At 40.5% G+C, this 19303-nt stretch overlaps 1 pseudogene; it reads left to right on the forward strand.

Annotated features, from left to right (window-relative positions):
* Positions 1-212: 212 nt before the first annotated feature.
* On the forward strand, positions 213-18753 carry LOC111161341 (annotated as a pseudogene).
* The last annotated feature ends 550 nt before the right edge of the window (positions 18754-19303 follow it).

Genomic DNA, 19303 nt, shown 5'->3' on the forward strand with positions numbered 1-19303 from the left:
TCCAATCACTTCAGGAGAAAAACTAAAAGGGAACTATCTTAAGCTTTCCCCCAAGGGATTTCCTGAGACAGTCACTCGGTGTTCACAGCATATTCTGACTGAATGTGCATTGAGCCTTGTGCTGGAGGAAGTATAGAAAAAGACACAGTCCTTGCCTACAGAGCTTCCTGCCCTAGACAATCCTAACATAGCACTTCCAAGACCCTGAAACAATGACCAAAGGAAAGTGTGTCCTCCTTCCAAGAACATTAATATTCAAACAGAAGCAGGACTTCTCAGAGCTGGAGAAGGTAGGCCTACTTAAAGACCCAGGGCTGAATGCACAAGTGATGGGTCCACAAACCATGGGTCTCGAGGAGAAGGGAGCACCACTGCCTCTACTTGATAATGCTGACATGCCTCTAAACCCTAAATTATGTACCTCAAAGACTGAGGTAGAGGGGGAGGGATGGGAAAGATGGGTAGCAGCAGGTCCCTAAAGGACCAGAGTCTATACTAACTATACTAAACCAGAGCATTGAACTGGGAGCAGAAAGAATGTTCCTGATGTCAGCAACAACCTCCAGCTGAGGAGAACCCACAAATCACACTGACCCTGCCCTAACACATCACCTGGAGGCATGGACCAAGGGCACTAACTGAGCACCTTCTGTGTTCCAGGTGTTATGGGGATAGGGGATGAGTGACGCAGCCAAGACCACAGAACCAGAATTCTAAGAGGCAAAGGAGACAGGCAGGACTGGAAGGATGGCTGTCATGACAGAACAGTAGGGAAGGGACATCTGGGTGTTTGATCTGTGTCTGTTCCAACAGTCCTAGGCTGTGTCCCCTGCCTCAGCTGGGATTTCCCCAGATGTGCACCTGCTTGAGGGCAAGAAGGGCACCTACAGGAGGAGGGTCTGTCTATCTGTACATCTGGTCCCCAGAGCAATCCCTTCCCCTTTCTCCCCATGCTGGGTAGAGGGCGGGAGGCCGGGGGGAAGGCCAGGACCCCCAGTCACCAGGTAATGAAAAGAACTGGCCCAGGCCCTTCTCTCTATATCTCCCACTGGCCACCTGCTGTGGGCTGGCAGCCTGGAGGCCCCGGTGCCTTGCATTAGGCATGGCCCAGCCCAGCAATTCAGGAGTGGTGCCTTGAGCCTTGGCAGTACAGGTCACATGCCTCCTGCCCCCGCTGAGCCTCAGATGTCCCACTGTAATGCAGGCCCTGTTCCCAGTGTTCCCTTGCATGCTACTGCCCACTCTACCTGCCCCAAGGAGTGGGCAGCCTCCTAAACTCCTTCTAGCAATTTCAGTATCAGGCCTAGAACCCCAGTAAGTCTGGGCTGAGCTCCAGACCCCCTTCTTTGCCTCCCAGGGCTGTTCCCAGAGTCCATTCCAGGCAGTGCCAGTGCCTAAAGCCACATCCCGAGGCCCTTCCCCTCCAGATCCACTTGCTCCTCATTCTCCCTGCTGCCCAGGAGTCCACCACCCCCTCTGCTGCCCTTCCTGCTGCACCCCCAGCTCAGCCACCTCCACAGTGGACACAGCAGCTCTGAAATGCCTCCTGCTGTCCCTACCAGTGTCCTCCACTGCTGTATAAGCTGAGTCCTGTCTCTGCAGCCACCATCGCTGCAACCACCGCTGGTGACTTCGTAGCCACAACTTCAATGGTGGCTATGGCCCAGGTCACAACTGCCTGGGAGAAGAAGACAAAGAGTAAGAGGCTCTCCACGTGTGCATACCTGTGAGAGATGCAGCAAGGCCTTCCATGATGTCTCCCATCGGAAACCACAGGAGCTGTGGCACTGGGACGAGGAGCCCTGCCGTGCCGTGCCATACCGTGTCCAGTGTGCCCGTGGCACCACAAGCGGGAGGACACTGTGAGCTACTGTGTGTGCGCACAGTCCAGGAGGTGCAGGGCACAAGCCCTAAAGCACAGCAGACAGACAGGAGGAGATACGGGGGAGACACTGATAAGCTCACAGGGTGAGACTCAGACACTTGTGATGGGAAGAGAGACCCTCAGGCACTGAGGGAGGGTCACAAGGAGGGGGACAGCCAGAAGGGAGAACTGAGGGCAGACCCAGTCCTGGGACATCTCAGACCACAGAATATGTGTCAGAGAGACAGAAGGCCCACAGACAGACAGACGTGCTGACAGAGATGAAGGTGTAGGAGGCCAAGGTGGAAGGAAGTAGACAGGGCTGCAGGGAGGAGGGGCAGGAGCAGACAGAGAGAGAAGGAGGCAGAGGTGCTGCAGAAGGGGGGAGCTAGGCAGGGAGGGAGCTGCATATATGCTCCAAGGGCCTCTTCCCTCTTACCTGGTTCCTGCTGAGTCTGGGCTCCTTTCAGGAGCTGCTACAGCTGCTGCTGGATGGACCCAGAAAGCTGAGAGGGTGGGCCTGCCTCCCAGTACCCACCTGAGGGTCCCAGAGGCCCTGCATGGATATGAACACTACCTCCCCTCCCCCCCCCACAATGCTGCCATGCAAAGAGGCCTGAGCTCAGCCCTCACTTCTGAGGGTTCATGCAGCCTGACATGCCCAGTGCAGGGGAGTGGGGGCCAAGGAGAAAGAGAAACTGAGGCAGGCAGACAAGGGAGGCCAACAAGCTTGGGAGAAGGTGCTGGGACAGACTGGTTAGGGATCGCATGGAGGAGAGGGAGGAGAGGTGGAGGCCTGGGACTGGGTCTACATGGAGAGTTGAAGAAGCACCACACACAGTATGAGCAAATAACCTATTAGTGATTATCCGTTAATTTGGGGTCAACAGTGTAGACACCTTCTGAGCAGTCATCATCCATGACTACAAGGAGCTCCTCACTAAAGGGCCCCCACAAATACACATATGAACCCACAAAAGGAGAAACTGAGGCAGAGAATTGTAACCTTGAGATCAGTGTATATGCTGAAACCTAGGTTTTAAGGAACCAGTGATGAAGCAACCAGCCAAGTGTGAAGACATAAGACTTAGCATGTCAAGCTGGACCCTGCCTCTTTCCCCAGGCTTTCTTGGTGCTCTGTGAAGACTAGCTCCCCCAGCTTCTCTCAAGGCCACGGAGACCCTAAGAACATTAACTCAAGGGGCGTTTGGGTGACTCAGTTGGTTAAGCATCTGCATTTGGTTCAGGTCATGATCCTGGAGTCCCTTTGGCTCAGGTCACGATCCTGAGGTCCTGGGATTGAGCCCCATGTCAGGCTCCCTGCTTCCTTTCCCCACCTGCTCATGTTCTCTCGCTATCATTCTCTCTCTCAAATAAATAAATAAAATCTTGAAATTAAAAAAAAGAACATTAACTCAGGCAATCTAAAGGGAAGTTGTTCTCCCAGCCCACTGCTCTGGCAACTACTTTTGAAGGTCCCAGATGCCAGATATGTGGTTACAACTAGAATCCAGGGAGTCTCTTTAGCAGCAGGAGGGAGGGAGGATATAGAGAGAACCTTCTGGAGAAGTCCGGCAGAGAAGACCAGGGAGCAAAATCCACCATGTCCATTCCACTCCCATGGACACTTAGAAGTTTAATAAAGTTCAAAATATCCAGGGCTTCCATGTTATTAAAAGCAGGAGCTGGATTTTCTTATCCAAGTTCTTTTCTTCTCCAAGTTTTACCATTTAGCCTCCTCCTCCCCCATGAACACACTTCCTTTATGAAATACACTGCACCAGAATCTGGACTTTGGAAACTGCCTCCACTAAGGATTTCTGCAAAAGAAATTTTGAATACTTTAGAATGAATTTCCTTAGAGCTGGGGTTGGTAAATGCTAGAACCAGAGAAACACATACACACACACACACACACACACACACACACACACAGGTTATAAAGATCGTGAATGTTGCTTGTGTCAGTAGGGTACAGATGGCTGACAAGAGAAAATAGGGGGAAAATCAAGGCAATGGAATCCATTTGTTTCTCTGAAGCTTCCTCTGGCTTCCTCAGACACTATCGGATCCTTGGGAACCCTTTTGTCCAGAGTCCACCACCTACAGAACTAGCCCTGGAAAGAGGCACTGAAACAGAACCAAAATATTTGAGTACTTTCACATTCAAAGTCAGCTTCTGGAGCTTTCTTTGAGTTTGAGTTTATAATTAGTATCTATCTATACCCAGGAGATAGTGTCTAAGTGTGTTCAACATCCATAATAGAAAAGTAAAATCAAACATTTCTAGGATGTCCTGCTGTCATGGTGAAGAGAAACAAACCAACAGGACATTGGAAGCTACCACAGGAAGGCTGCTGGAGTAGTGGGAAGCATGAGGTTTTGAATCAGGCTGATTTTTGTTAGGATCCAGGCTTTTTCAAAACTTTATATACATTTCTTAACTTCTTTTAGCTGCAATTCCTTCATTTACATACAAAAAATGTTATCAAAAGATAGATACAATGCTATGAAAGCACTTAGTATATAATTATACCTGACTATGTTACATTTAGCAACCTTTAGCTGTGATTATCATTTTTTAATTGTGCTATGTTAGTCACCATAAAATACATCATTAGTTTTTGATGCAGTGTTCCAAGATTCATTGTTTACGTACAACACCCAGTGCTCCATGCAATACATGCCCTCCTTAATACTCTCCCATTCCCCCACCCCCCTTCCTTCTAAAACCCTCAGTTTGTTTCTCAGAGTCTGCAGTCTCTCATGGTTCATCTCCTCTTCTGTTTTCCCCCAATTCACTTTTCCTTTCCTTCTCCTAATATCCTCCATGTTATTCCTTATGTTCCACAAGTAAATGAAAACATATGATAATTGACTCTCTCTGCTTGACTTATTTCACTCACTGTAATCTTCTCCTGTCCCATCTGTGTTGATATTAAAGTTGGGTATTCATCTTTTCTGATAGAGGCAAAATATTCCATTGTATATATGGACCATATCTTCTTTATCCATTCATCTGTTGAAGGGCATCTTGGCTCTTTCCACAGTTTGGTTATTGTGGACATTGCTGCTATGAACATTGGGGTATCGAGGACCCTTCTTTTCACTACATCTGTATCTTTGGGGTAAATACCCAATAGTGCAATTGCAGGGTCATAGGGTAGCTCTATTTTTAATTTCTTAAGGAATCTCCACACTGTTTTCCAAAGTGGCTGTACCAACTTGAATTCCCACCAACAGTGTAAGAAGGTTCCCCCTTTCTCCACATCCTCTCCAACACATGTTGTTTACTATCTTGTTGATTTGGGCCCTTTGAACTCGCATAAGGTGGTATCTCAATGTGGGTTTGATTTGAATCTCCCTGATGGCTAATGATGATGAACATTTTTTCATGTGTCCGTTAGCCATTTGTATGTCTTCTTTGGAGAAGTGTCTGTTCATGTCTTCTGCCCAGTTTTTCACATGATTATCTGTTCTGTGTGTGTTGAGTTTGAGGAGTTCTTTATAGATCTTGGATATCAGCCCTTTGTCTGTACCATCATTTGCAAATATTTTCTCCCATTCCATGGATTACCTCTTAGTTTTGTTGACTGTTTCCTTTGCTGTGCAAAAGCTTTTGATCTTGATGAAGTCCCAAAAGTTCATTTTTGCTTTTGTTTCCTTTTCTTCTTGAGGCATGTCTTGAAAGAAGTTGCTGTGGCTGATATCGAAGAGGTTACTGCCTATGTTCTCTTCTAGGATTTTGTTGGATTCCTGCCTCACATTGAGGTCTTTTATCCATTTTGAGTTTATCTTTGTGTATGGTATAAGAGAATGGTTGAGTTTCATTCTTCTGTATATAGCTGTCCAATTCTCCCAGCACCATTTATTGAAGAGACTATCGTTTTTCCACTGGATATTTTTTTCTGCTTTATCAAAGATGATTTGACCATAGAGTTGAGGGTCCATACCTGGGTTCTGTACTCTGTTCCATTGGTCTATGTGTTTGTTTTTGTGCCAGTACCATGCTGACTTGGTGATCACAGCTTTGTAATGAAGCTTGAAATCAGGCAACGTGATGCCCCCCATTTTGTTTTTTTCTTTTCAACATGTCCTTAGCAATTCAGGGTCTTTTCTGGTTCCGTACAAATTTTAGGATTGTTTGTTCCAGCACTTTGAAAAATGCTTCTGATATTTTGATCAGGATGGTATTGAAAGTATAGATTGCTCTGGGAAGCATATACATTTTAACAATGTTTATTCTTCTGATCCATTGGCATGTGATGTCTTTCCATCTTTTTTGTGTCTTCTTCAATTCTTTCATGAGTGTTCTGTAGTTCCTCAAGTACAGATCCTTTACCTCTTTGGTTAGGTTGATTCCAAGGTATCTTATGGTTTTTAGTGCTATTGTAAATGGAATCAATTCTCTAATTGCCCTTTCTACAGTTTCATTGTTAGTCTATAAGAAAGCAACTGATTTCTTTGCATTGATTTTGTATCCTGCCACATTATTGAATTGTTGTATGAGTTCTAGTAGTTTGGGGGCGAAGTCTTTTGGGTTTTCCATATAAAGTATCATGTCATATGCAAATAAAGAGAGTTTGACTTCTTTGCTAACTTGAATAACTTTTACTTCTTTTTGTTGTCTGGTTGCTAGGACTTCTAGTTGCTAGGACTTCTAGTACTATGTTGAACAACAGTGGTGAGAGTGGGCATCCTTGTCCTGATCTCAATGGGAAGGCTGTCACTTTTTCCTATTGAGAATGATATTCACTGTGAGTTTTTCATAGATAAATTTTATGAGTTTGAGGAATGTTCCCTCTATCCATATACTTTGAAGAGTTTAAATCAGGAATGGATGCCGTATTTTGTTAAATGCTTTTTCTGCATCAGTTGAGAGGACCATGTGGTTCTTCTCTCTTCTGTTATTGATTTGTTCTATCACATTGATTAACTTCTGAATGTTGAACCACCCTTGAATCCCAGGGTTAAATCCCACCTGGTCATGGTGGATAATCTTTTTAATGTACTGTTGGATCCTATTAGCTAGGATCTTGTTGAGAATCTTGGCATCCATATTCATCAGAAATATTCATCTGAAATTCTCCCTTTTGATGGGGTCTTTGCCTGATTTGCCTGCTTGCTTCATAGAAAGAGTCTGGAAGTTTTCCTTCTGTTTCTATTTTTTGAAACAGCTTCAGGAGAATAGGTATTATTTCTTTGAATCTTTGGTAGAATTCCCCAGGGAATCCATCAGGTCCTGGGCTCTTGTTTTTTGGGAGGTTTTTGATCACTACTTCAGTCTCGTTACTAGATATTGGTGTATTTAGGTTGTCAATTTCTTCTTGTTTCAGTCTTGGAAGCTTATAGTTTTCCAGGAATGCATCCATTTCTTCTAGGTTGCTTAACTTATTGGTATATAGCTGTTGGTAATAATTTCTGATGATTGTTTCTATTTCCTTTATGTTAGTCATGATCTCTCCCCTTTCATTCATAATTTTATTAATTCAGGTCCTTTCTCTTTCTTTTGGATTAGTTTGGATAATGATTTATTGATCTTATTAATTCTTTCAAAGAACCAGCTCCTAGTTTTGTTGATGCACTCTACTATATCTCTAGTTTCTAACTCATTGATCTCTGCTCTAATCTTAATTATTTCCCTTCCTGTGCAGGGAGTTGATTTAATTTGTTGTTGATTCTCCCGTTCTTTAAGGTGTAAAGAGAGTTGGTGTATTCTGGATTTTTCAATTTTTTTGAGTGAAGCTTTTATTTCCCCCTTAGCACCGCCTTTGCCATATCCCATAAGTTTTGGACCAATGTGTCTTCATTCTCATTGATTTTCATGAATTGTTTAAGTTCTTCTTTGGTTTCTGGTTGATCCAAACATTCTTGAGCAGGATGGTCTTTAGCTTCCAAGTGTTTGTATTCCTTCCAAAATTTTCCTTGCGGTTGAGTTCCAGTTTCAAAGCATTGTGGTCTGAGAATATGCAGGGAATAATCTCACTCTTTTGGTATCAGTTGAGCCCTGATTTGTGACCCAATATGTGGTCTATTATGAAGAAAGTTCCATGTGCGCTCAAGAAGAATGAATATTCTGTTGTTTTAGGGTGGAATGTTCTTTATATATCTATGAGGTCCATCTGGTCCAATGTGTCTTTCAAAGCTCTTGTTTCTTTATTGATTTTCTGCTTAGATGATCTGTCTGTTGCTGAGAGTGGTGCATTAAGATCCCCTATAATTAATGTATTCATATCAGTATGACTCTTTATTTTGATTGACAGTTGGCTAATGTAGTTGGCTGTTTCCATATTGGGGGCATAAATATTTACAGTTGTTAGATCTTCTTGATGGATAGACCCTTTAAGAATGATGTAGTGTCCTTCTGTATCTCTGACTACAGTCTTTAGCTTAAAATCTAATTTATCTGATATGAGAATCACTACCCCAGCTTTCTTTTGAGGCCTGATGGCATGAAAGATGGTTCTCCATCCCTTCACTTACAGTCTGGATGTATCTTTAGGTTCCAAATGTGTCCCTTGTAAACAGCATATGGATGGGTCCTGTCATTTTATCCAGTCTGCAACCCTTGCTCTTTTTTGGGAGCATTTTGGCCATTCACATTGAGAGTGATTATTGAAAGATAAATTTTTATTGACATCATGTTACCTGTGAAGTCCTTGTTTCTATATATTGTCTCTGTAAATTTCTGTTCTGTATCACTCTTGGGTTCTTTTTCTTTTATAGAACCCCCCTTAGTATTTCTTATAGTGTCGGCTTGGTGGTCACATACTCTTTTAAACCTTGCCGGTCTTGGACGGTTTTTATCTCTCCATCCATTTTGAATGTCAGCCTTGTTGGATAAAGTATTCTTGGCTGCATGTTCTTTTCATTTAGTGCTCTGAATGGCTTGCCAGGTTTCTGTGGACAGGTCTGACATTATTTTCATGGTCCTTCCTCTGCACCTAAGGAATCTCTTCCCCATAGCTTCTCTTGGGACCTCTTATCTAAAGTTATGAATCATGAATTTCAGAATTAAGTGTCTGGAGGTCTTTCTAGATTAGTTGACCTTAGAGGGTGTACGTTCTGCCTCTAGGACACAAACACTATTTCCCAGACTAGGGAAATTTTCATCCAGAATTCATTCAGCTATATTTTTCTAGTATTCTCTCTTTCTCCACTCCCTTGGGGATCCCAATATCTCTGATGTTTGACTGTTTCATGGTGTCATTTATTTCCCTAATTCTGTTTTCATGGCTTCTAAGCTGTTTGTTCCAGGCCTCCTGCCAATCCTCCTTTTCTGTCAGTTTATCTTCTAGACCACTAATTCAATCTTCTGCCTTGGTTACCCTATCTGTTAGAGTATTTAGATTAGATTGGACCTCACTGATACCATTTTTATCCTTCTGACAGATCAGCCCTCACTTTCACACTTCAAATTTCTATGTTGCCACTAATTGTCTTCTCCAACCTAGCCATTGCCTGGATAATTGTTACCCTGAATTCCCTTTCTGACACACTGTTTATATCTATATCCAATAGTTCTGTAGAAGAGGGCACAGTCTCTGAATTTTTCCTCTATTGGGTGTTCCTCCTCCTCGTCATTTTGGTGAGAGGTGGCTGGAGACCGTCCTGGGTCTGTGGGCTTGGGCCCATGCCCGTGACTACCCAGTTCCTTGACTTGCCCCTAAACATCTTTTGCTCTGTTTGAGTGCTTTTAACTAGTCTCCAAGTTAATGCTGGTCCCTAATCACGGGGCACTTTCGTACTGGGGTATTACTTTCCAATGGGTCGCTTCTGGTGGCTTCCTTCCCCTTCTGTTAATCCTCAGATTATCAGTCTGAGCATTCCCACTCCACGTTACCTCTCCACTGATGTCTTCGCCCCTGTAGAAATCCAGATGTGTATAATCTTACATCTCAGGCTGATTTCATGAGTGTTCAGAGTGTTCTGGTAGATATTTAGCTCACTTTACGGGACCAGTTGAAACAGGGTCTCCTGCTTCTCCACCATCTTGCCCCTCCTCCTATGGGTTTGTTTGTTTGTTTTTTTCCCCCTTCGGGTAAAATACTCCTTAGTGGAGTCATTCATTGGTAATATGGTAATTCTAATAATTTTTTGAAGAATCTCCATACTGTTTTTCACAATGGCTGTACCAATTTATATTTTTACCAACAGTGCACAAGGGATCTTATTTCTCCACACTCTTACCAACACTGTTATTTCTTGCTTTTTTATTCTAGACATTCTCACTGGTGTTAAGGTAATACCTCATTGTGGATTTGATTTGCACTTCTCTGATGATTATTGATGTTAAGCATCTTTTCATATGTCTGTTACCAGCTATATGTCTTTGGGAAAATGTCAGTCAGGACCTCTGCCCATTTTTATTTTGGTTGGTGTTTTTGTGGGGGTTTTTTGTTTGGTTGGTTTTTTGGTTACTGAGTTGTATGAGTATATATTTTGGATATCAACCCTTTATTGGATAGATTGTGCCTTTCAGATTAACCATGTATATAGCATTCAAAAACATATTGTATATACATTTAACACTTGATTGAAAGATCCATTTTATAACTCTATATCACAAAATGTTAAAGTAATGAATAAGATGATCAAAACACATAACTTAGTGTAGTTCTGCTGTATAAACATATGAGAAGCATAACATTGCCTACAACCTTGGGAACACAAGTACTCTCTGCCTGGCAGTTTTTAGATCATTTGAATTTAGAATTGAATTTATCTCTTCAGGAAGGAAAAAGGAAACACAAACCAAAGCTGGTGCTGACAATATGGGCAGTGCCTTGAGACATGACTGACATGAAGGCTTGAATCCTAAAGGTACAAAAGAGCTATGTGCTCATATACTAGTTAAATCTAAGAAGCAATTTTAAATTCTTAAACCATTCATTAAAGACTGGTCACAAATAAGTCAAACAACTGTGAGGTCACTTTACTTAAAATTCAAAGTGCTAAGACAGAGAGGACCAATGGCTCTTGGCCCAATTCCTTACCGAAGTTAAGTGAGTGAATATTTCATTCATCTAAAACTGATTTGTGCCCTTCTTTTCAGTGCCCCAGGCAGAGAGAATTCCAGACCTGGACCAGAGTGAATATAACTGTCCTGTTTTAAATTAATCTTTTCTCAAAGGTCACTTCACATGCATTATAATATGTCAAAGGTTATTAGATGAATTCTAAATAAAATACATATTTAACACCATAATTAGAAAACAGATGACTTGCTTTTATTTATTAGATATTTGTTTTTAAATAGTTAAAAGGCTGTGATATTTAAATACTATAAGAAGCATATATGGAGTCCTCATCACTGTGTATGATTTCTTTACAGCCTTGGGTAGTTTGGAGGGGAGCTGGCTTCATGACATATCTAATTTTTGTGATAGAAATTATACAAAATCATTTCTTCCTGCATCTTCAGATCCAAAGATTAATAGTATTTTTAACCTGAGTACTTTAGTTTGGTTCAGTAAACATTATCTCTTATGTACTTGGCACTTTACTGAGGTTCCGGATATAACAGTAATTCGACATGGACCTACCCTCAGGAGGCTTCTATTTTATTTATTTATTTATTTATTTATTTATTTTTAAGATACAATTTTTTTTAAAGATTGTATTTATTTATTTGACAGACAGAGATCACAAGTAGGCAGAGAGACAGGCAGAGAGAGAGGAAGGGAACCAGGCTCCCTGCTGAGCAGAGAACCCGATGTGGGGCTCGATCCCAGGACTCTGGGATCATGACCTGAGCTGAAGGCAGAGGCTTTAACCCACTGAGCCACCTAGGTGCCCCTCAGGAGACTCTTTTTTTTTTTTTAAGATTTTATTTATTTATTTATTTGATAGAGATCACAAGTAGGCAGAGACGCAGGCAGAGAGGGAGACAAGGGGAAGCAGGCTCCCTGCTGAGCAGAGAGCCCTATGCAGGGCTCCATCCCAGGACCCTGGGATAATGAACTGAGCCGAAGGAAGAGGCTTTAACCCACTGAGCCACCCAGGCGTCCCACAGGAGGCTTTTATAGTCTCTAGCAGTTGCAATTTTTAAAAACTGTATTTGAAATTATAAATGAGTATGCCCTTGGTGTTACCCGCCAATGCGACTATTTGTCCTCTTAAGTTCTGTGTGGATTTCTGCTCATTCCTTTCATGCACATAAATGGAGAGGCTTATTTTGGGCTCATTTAGTTTGTTTCTATTTTGTATGAAATTGTAAGAAATATTTTTATTGTATATTTGCATATTGTATATTTGTATATTGAATTGTATATCTAATGTATTGTAATTTGGGGGGCATGTGTTATGGTGACCAATATTTTTAGTTTTTTCATAAGGTACACATTGAAACTGTGTGTGAAAGTAAAGAAAATCTACCTTCAGATTTTCTTTACTAAATTCTTCAGAAGAATTTAGAATTTCTAATAAAAAGTCCTTGCCTTTTCCCAGAGACCATTCTAATCAGTCAGTCACAACTGATAAAGGTAAGTAATATAGTAAGAAAAAAATACAATAACCACTAATTTAAAAGGAAGAAAACTTATTTTTCTTATACTAAAGAACAACTTTAGATTTCCATATGAAATTTAAACATAAAAATTAAAGATGAAACCATTACTTAATAATGTAAGTAATTTCATTTTCATTACTTAGTCCTCAAGTTTCCTAGTAATTTTACATGGGGTTTATGGTGCTGTAACCACAACTCTGAGCAGTCAAAGTATCTTACAGATCAAAACGTAAACTAAAAAAACCTTTACCCTCTCAGAGGTGAAGTGACTTCCCCCAAATCAAACAGAGAAAATCTATAAATTTGGGATTAAGAAACAGATCTAATCCCTACTCCACACTTCCTATGAGAACTACTACCATTTGAAGAAATACACTCAGCCAAACTAGTGTATGAGATACTCTACTGTTTTTGAATTCTTTGAATTTTTCCATGGGAAAAGGTAGTGTTAATTTAAGGGGAAAGCATTGAAAAGTGAGTAATCTTGTCAGACTAAACTCTCAGTGGAGTATGATGTATTAGTACCTTAAAAAAAATAATTTACAAAGTGATTATCAATTCAAATTTACTTTGTTAGAAGTTGTATGCCTAAATTTAAAGGAAAAATGTTTAGAATGCCATAATTTAGGGGGTAACAGGGTGATGGGAGTTGAGGAAGGCACGTGCTGTGATGACATATACTTATGTGCTATACTTATCTAATGAATCATTGAACATTACATCAAAAACTAGGTACTATATAGTGGCTAACAGAACATAAAAAATGTTATAATTTTGTAATCCTACTAAAAACAAGGAGACTATAATGGTGATTGTATTATAATTATTTTAGCAAAGGTGCCTTATAAAAATTAAGGATTTTTTTAACGTTCAATTAGCAAACATATAGTACATCATTAGTTTTGAGGTAGTGTTCAATGATTCATTAGTTGCATATTAATACCCAGTGCACATCACAGCATGTGCCCTCAATACCCATCACCCAGCTACCCCATCCCTCCCCACCCCCCTTTCTGTAACCTTCAGTTTGTTTCCCAGAGTCCAGTCTGTCAGGGATTTTTGTTTTGTTTTGTTTTTGTTTTTTTTAAGTAAACTCGACATCCAACCCGGGGCTAGAACTCACAAGGAGATCAAGAGTCACAAGCTGTTAACTGAGCCCCTTAAGGAGTGTTGTTTTAAAGTCCTGTCCTGCCTTCTTTCTTTGTTCTAGGCATTTATCACATAATTCTACCAACAATTGGTGATTACATTTGAGAATAAAGGTTTTTTTGTTTTTGTTCTGTGTTTTTTTTTTAAGTGGTATATAGATATAGATATAGATATAGATATCTATATATCTATATCTATATCTATATCTATGGAATTGAGTAATGAAAAACAGCTGTGATTTCATTGTCAGTGCTGCAGCAGTTAACACCAAATATAGACCCTTTTCTCTATGGCAACAACGTAAGGTGAAATTTTTTTGTCTTGCTATGATTATTTTTAACAGTTTATTGTCTTAGTGTAAAACTATAACTTCTGAGAAAGCTGAAAATGGGCCCCTGGGTGGCTCAGTCATTAAGTGTCTGCCTTCAGCTCAGGTCATGACCCCAGGGACCTGGGATCAAGCCCCGCATCAGGTCCCCTGCTCAGCAGGGAGCCTGCTTCTCCCTCTCCCATTTCCCCTGCTTGCGTTCCTTCTCTCGCTGTGTCTCTCTTTGTCAAATAAATAAATAAAATCTTATAAAATTAAAAAACCTGAAAACATTTTAGTTTACAGTCATGTTTTATTTGCAGTATTTCATATTGCCTAAACTCCTTAAGCAGTAAACATCCCAGCATCAGTGTCCTCATAAATGGGACATAATGCAAAGTTCATTTGTCTAAAGGTTGACGAGATGGACACCTATGAAATCTTAGAAATGATTCTTTTAGAGAAACTATCTTGTATTTTCTGTCTTTTAGCATTTGAAGCTCAGAAAACTGAGAAATATTGTAATTACAAGTTACTGGTCTAAAGTGTAATCATATGGTTATTGAGTGTTCTCAATGTTGAAAGTCTTAAGAATTTTTCAGTCAGACGATCCTAGTAGGATTTTGATTCCCTGGAAATTCAGCTGAGTTGTCTAAACTTTGCAGCTGTTTTTTTTGTTGTTGTTGTTCTCACTGAAGATCAGCATACCAAGGTGTAAAAATTTGACATGTTCTTTTACTTTAGACCAAAAAAGGCATCTTTTGTTTTTCTTCCCACAAATGCTTATCAGGAACATTGTTTAGTTTGTTCTGGGAGAAGACGGTGGCCTGAAAGTAGATGCTTCCATGCACACACATCTCTCTGATGTCTGTGCCGCGGATGACATCTGCACCGCGTCCTGGAGGCCCAGCCCGGTGTGACAGCAGGTAAGCCGGCATCCAGCATCACACCTTTGTATCTGATTTTTCAGATTCCATCTGACGGTAAAGGAGTCGCTACCAGCAAATCCAAATCTCTGGTCTTCCCACTTAAGTAGGAAGCTGCCCTAGAGTTTTTTGTGACATTTTAAAAAAAAAAGAATGTTTCCCTTTTGGTAAGTTATTATATAGTGATGGAACACTCTGGAATGTCATATCCTCAAACCCTTAGCACCGTCCAGTGGAACTCTGTGACAACAGAAATGTTCTGTATGTTTGCAGTGTCCAGTCAGGTAGTCGCTTGTCTCTGTTGAGCCCTTAAAATGTGCTGAATGTGACGGAGGAACTGAATATAATTTTATTTACATTTAACTTTAAATAGCTGCATGTGTCTAGTGGTTACCAAACTGGATGGCACACTTTTAGATGAATAAGCAATATACTGAAGTATAAACCGTGTAGATGATGACCCTGTGGGATCCTGACGACCTCAGTTCTATGCTTGTGGGAATTATGACTGAAAAACTTCCCCGTGGTGAACAGCCTTCCTCAGCTGAACAACTCCGTCCAGTTGGATGTCCACGTCCTGCTGCCCTCACAGTGCTGCCTGCCTCCTCGGAATGGAGCGGAAATCCTCAAGGAAGATACTCAGACTGCAGCCTTAGGGGAGGTGGTCTTAGGAGGAGTAGAGACACACGTAGAAGTTACAGTTAAAAGAACCAGGCAACACTCAGTGAAAGACCAGATCCGCAGGTAGATTTTCCTCCTTCAGATTAACTGTGGAGTGTGAAGTAGCAGAAAGGCTAGGTGTAGTCTGAGAGGGACCTTCAACACTGTGTGTTTTGACAAACAGAAGAGATAACAGTAATAGGAAGGGTGTTTTCGGCCCGTTTCTTAAGTGCTGGCTTGTTTTCAATTTTCCCCCTTAGTCATTCTCTGTCAATTCTGTGGTCTGTCATCAACCCTCATTTAGAAATTGGGAATTTGTGGATTTGGTTTTTGTTTTGTTTTTTTTTTAACACTTTAAACCTTGTAGGATAAATTATATCTTTAATAGGGGTCAGACTCTTCTGTAAGCAATATTCAAAATTTCTTGTTTTGAGTGAATCTAATAGACCTGTGTCTTAATTTGTAGAAGCAATAAATAAGTACACTAATTAGTTTTATATGATCCAAGACCCAAACTGGAGGGACTCTGAGGCTGTAGACCGTCAGTAACGGAGCAGAAGTGTAACACTGCTGGCCACCCCGGTGAGCTGTTCTCTAGTGTTGTGCTGTTTGCTCTGCTCCCTTCCCACAGACTCCCTTTCACTTCATCAAACTGATCTTGTTTATACACAAGAGACTGACTTAAAAATAAAAAAATTATTGGGGCACCTGACTGGCTAAGTCAGTTAAGCATCTGACGCTTGTTTCACAGCTCAGGTCATGCATGATCTCAGGGTTGGGGGATCTGGCTCCTTGTCCGGCTCTGTGCTGGGCATTGAACCTGCTTAGGATTCTCTCCCTCAGCCCCTCCCTGCTTGCACTCTTTCTGTCTCTCAAAAAAATATATCACTTCTAACCATAAATGCTTGAAAATCACATCCTTCATTGTGGTGGTATTTTTGCACACAAAGGACATAGTTACACAAAGAGGTGTAGGTTAGCTTATTTAATTCTCTCAGCAGCCATGGAATAGATGGTGTACATTCATGTTTCAGGTGAAGAAATCAAGTCTCAGTTAATTAACTGAAAATAAAAATTTAAATATGTACAAGAGTTGGTATTTGAATCTCTTGGCTCCCAAGGCAAGTGTTCTATCAGGGTTCCACAAAGCTTTGTAGAAATAAAAGTAGAGGAGAAATTAGTAATGTTGTAAGGCAAGAATTCAAAATGAATTCCTAGGGATGCCTGGGTGGCTCAGTTGGTTAAGCGTCTGCCTTCAGCTCGTGATTCCAGGGTTCTGGGATCAAGCCCCACTTTGGGCTCCCTGGTCAGTGGGGAGCCTGCTTCTCCTTCTCCCTCTGCCTGCCACTCCCCCTGCTTGTGCGCCTTCTCTCTCAAATAAAATTTTTAAAAAATAGTTTAAAAAAAGAATTTCCAGCATCAGTTGCTGAAATCAGATAAGATTTCCTGAGGCTGGACATCACGTATTACATTGATCAGCCTGACCATTGAGGTTTAACTGCATGGGAGGCCTTAGCTAAAAAACTAAGCATAAAAAACTAAGGATTAGGAAAAGGAATGAAATTTTCAATGATACTTTGTCATCTCTACTTATGCTGATGATGAACTTACTCTGAAGAAAAGACTGGTTAATAAGTAGTATTCTTGGGGCGCCTGGGTGGCTTAGTGGGTTAAGCCTCTGCCTTCGGCTCAGGTCATGATCCCACCGTCCTGGGATCAAGCCCCGCATCAGGCTCTCTGCTCAGCGAGGAGCCTGCTTCCTCCTCTCTCTCTCTGCCTCTCTGCCTACTTGTGATCTGTCAAATAAATAAATAAAATCTTTAAAAAAAAAATCTGACTTATGAAAAAAAAAGTAGTATTCTTACCTTAGTGTAGCCTGAAATATTTTAATTATTTTTAATGGTGAGTTTATTGAAACATATAGAGTTGGTATCCTCCTTTAATTTTAAAGGCAGTAATTTGGAAAGAATTATCAGATACCAAAATCAGTTTGGTTAGTGTGGATTGGTGACTGCTTCTATGGCAGAGACAATCAACTAGTCCTCTCACTAGATGTAGCCAATCTCAAGGGCTGTCAGCATTGAAGCCCTTTAAGGAATTTTGTGAGGCATCTTTAAAGTAAGAACAATGAAAAATTTTCTCACGTTTTTTTCTTTCAGATGAGGCTGTGGACCCAGGCTAGACAGATGGGATGGTATGCAGTGAAGTGCATGGCTGCAGCTAGTTTACAAGAATCTATTGACAATGGACTTCAGCTTTGAACTGTTTGCTCATGTAGCAAAATTTTTTAACTATAAGGTAAGATTCTAAAAAAGCAAATCAGTGCCTTTTTCTGCTTGTTAGTCTTGTAACTAATTGTCTGATTTTCTCATGGATAAGATTCTACATGGCTTTCATCGTTTTAGAAAATATCACCCATTTCCTAGTTCTTGTAAATCAAGCCTGCTATTATTGCTGGCCTTAATTCCTAATCATTACCTACCTTCCTGGTTTACTATTTTATAATTAAAGGGGGAAAACAATCTCTTTCAGATTTGTTGGTGCATTTCTGCACTTACTTGAGATTCATTCTTGCTTTCTGAGGGGAACTCACAGCTGTTGTACTCAAGAATGAACCAGGTGCTTTGCCATGCATATTATTTACTCCTCTTTACATTACTGAGGCAAGTCTTTTCTTCATAATTTACTGATGAGTAACACACGTACATAAGGTTTAAGGAGATTAATTTGCTTGTGAAAGATCTAACTCAGTTCCTTGTTATATCTTTAAGTCATGACTCTAGGCCAATGTAGTCCAGATCCTACATCTTACTTCACTGGGTACTTCTGATGATCACAGAGACTGTGCGGTAGTGTCATCTGTGCAGTAAACGTCATTCAGATGTTTTCATTGTGATTCTCTCCACTGACACTTTTAGCTGTAAAATTTTGTGAACAGATTTTTTTGTACTGGCCATTCTAGAATAACACAAAGTAACTGCTTATCATTCCTTTTTTGGTACTCACTAGAATAACTTTATCATCTCTGTATACAGGTCATATTGCTGGGAAAATAAAACCCACAGAGGTTAGGTTCAGATCATAAATTAATGCTGGATGTACCAAAGGACAAGAATTCAGCAAAGTCATCAAGCAATTGGACAAATTATGGGAGCTGTATTAGTTGGTGAAACTGACTTAGGAGAAACATGAAAACTTAATTTTAAATCAGATGGATCTCTCATTATATGGAGAAGATCTGCTACATCCAAATACTGATTTAGAAGATTATATAATTCTTAAAATGCATCTTTTTAATGAAAATGAAGTTCCATACAACACACGGAAGTCTCAATAAGGTAAATGCACTGATTTAATGAAGAATACAAAAGTGATAATGATTTCAGTGGGAAAGTATTAAAATATAAATAAAATTGCAAAGATCACATAATTTACAGTTACTTTTTCCAACACAAAATTGACTACTTTATATGTAAGGCTATAAGTTACTTCTGATTTAGCCTTGGAGCAGATTTAGCTAGGTTATTATGTACTTAGCCAACATCTTGGTCTGATATGCCCACCTCATTCTTTAGTTATGACAGAAAGGGTTATATGATTTCAAGAGGCTTGTTGTTTTGTTTTACTTAAGAGATATAGCAATAGCTTCCTTGCTAATATCACTTGTATTGATAACTCATTCCTTTTACATTTGGATTCTACAGCTGTTAGGAGCTGAAATCACTCCCTTTCTGTGATAGGCCTATGTAAAATATTCCATATAACACTGCTATCAGAAGGTATGTCAAGGGATAAAGGATTTAAGATATGTGAACTCATTCTTTTTTTTGAGAGGGGGAATCTAATTTTATTTTTTTAATTTAATTTTTTTTCAGTGTTCCAAAATT

The sequence above is a fragment of the Enhydra lutris genome, unplaced genomic scaffold, assembly GCF_002288905.1.
Source record: "Enhydra lutris kenyoni isolate GAN:26980312 unplaced genomic scaffold, ASM228890v2 scaffoldscaffold84, whole genome shotgun sequence".
NCBI classification, from domain to species: Eukaryota; Metazoa; Chordata; class Mammalia; order Carnivora; family Mustelidae; genus Enhydra; species Enhydra lutris.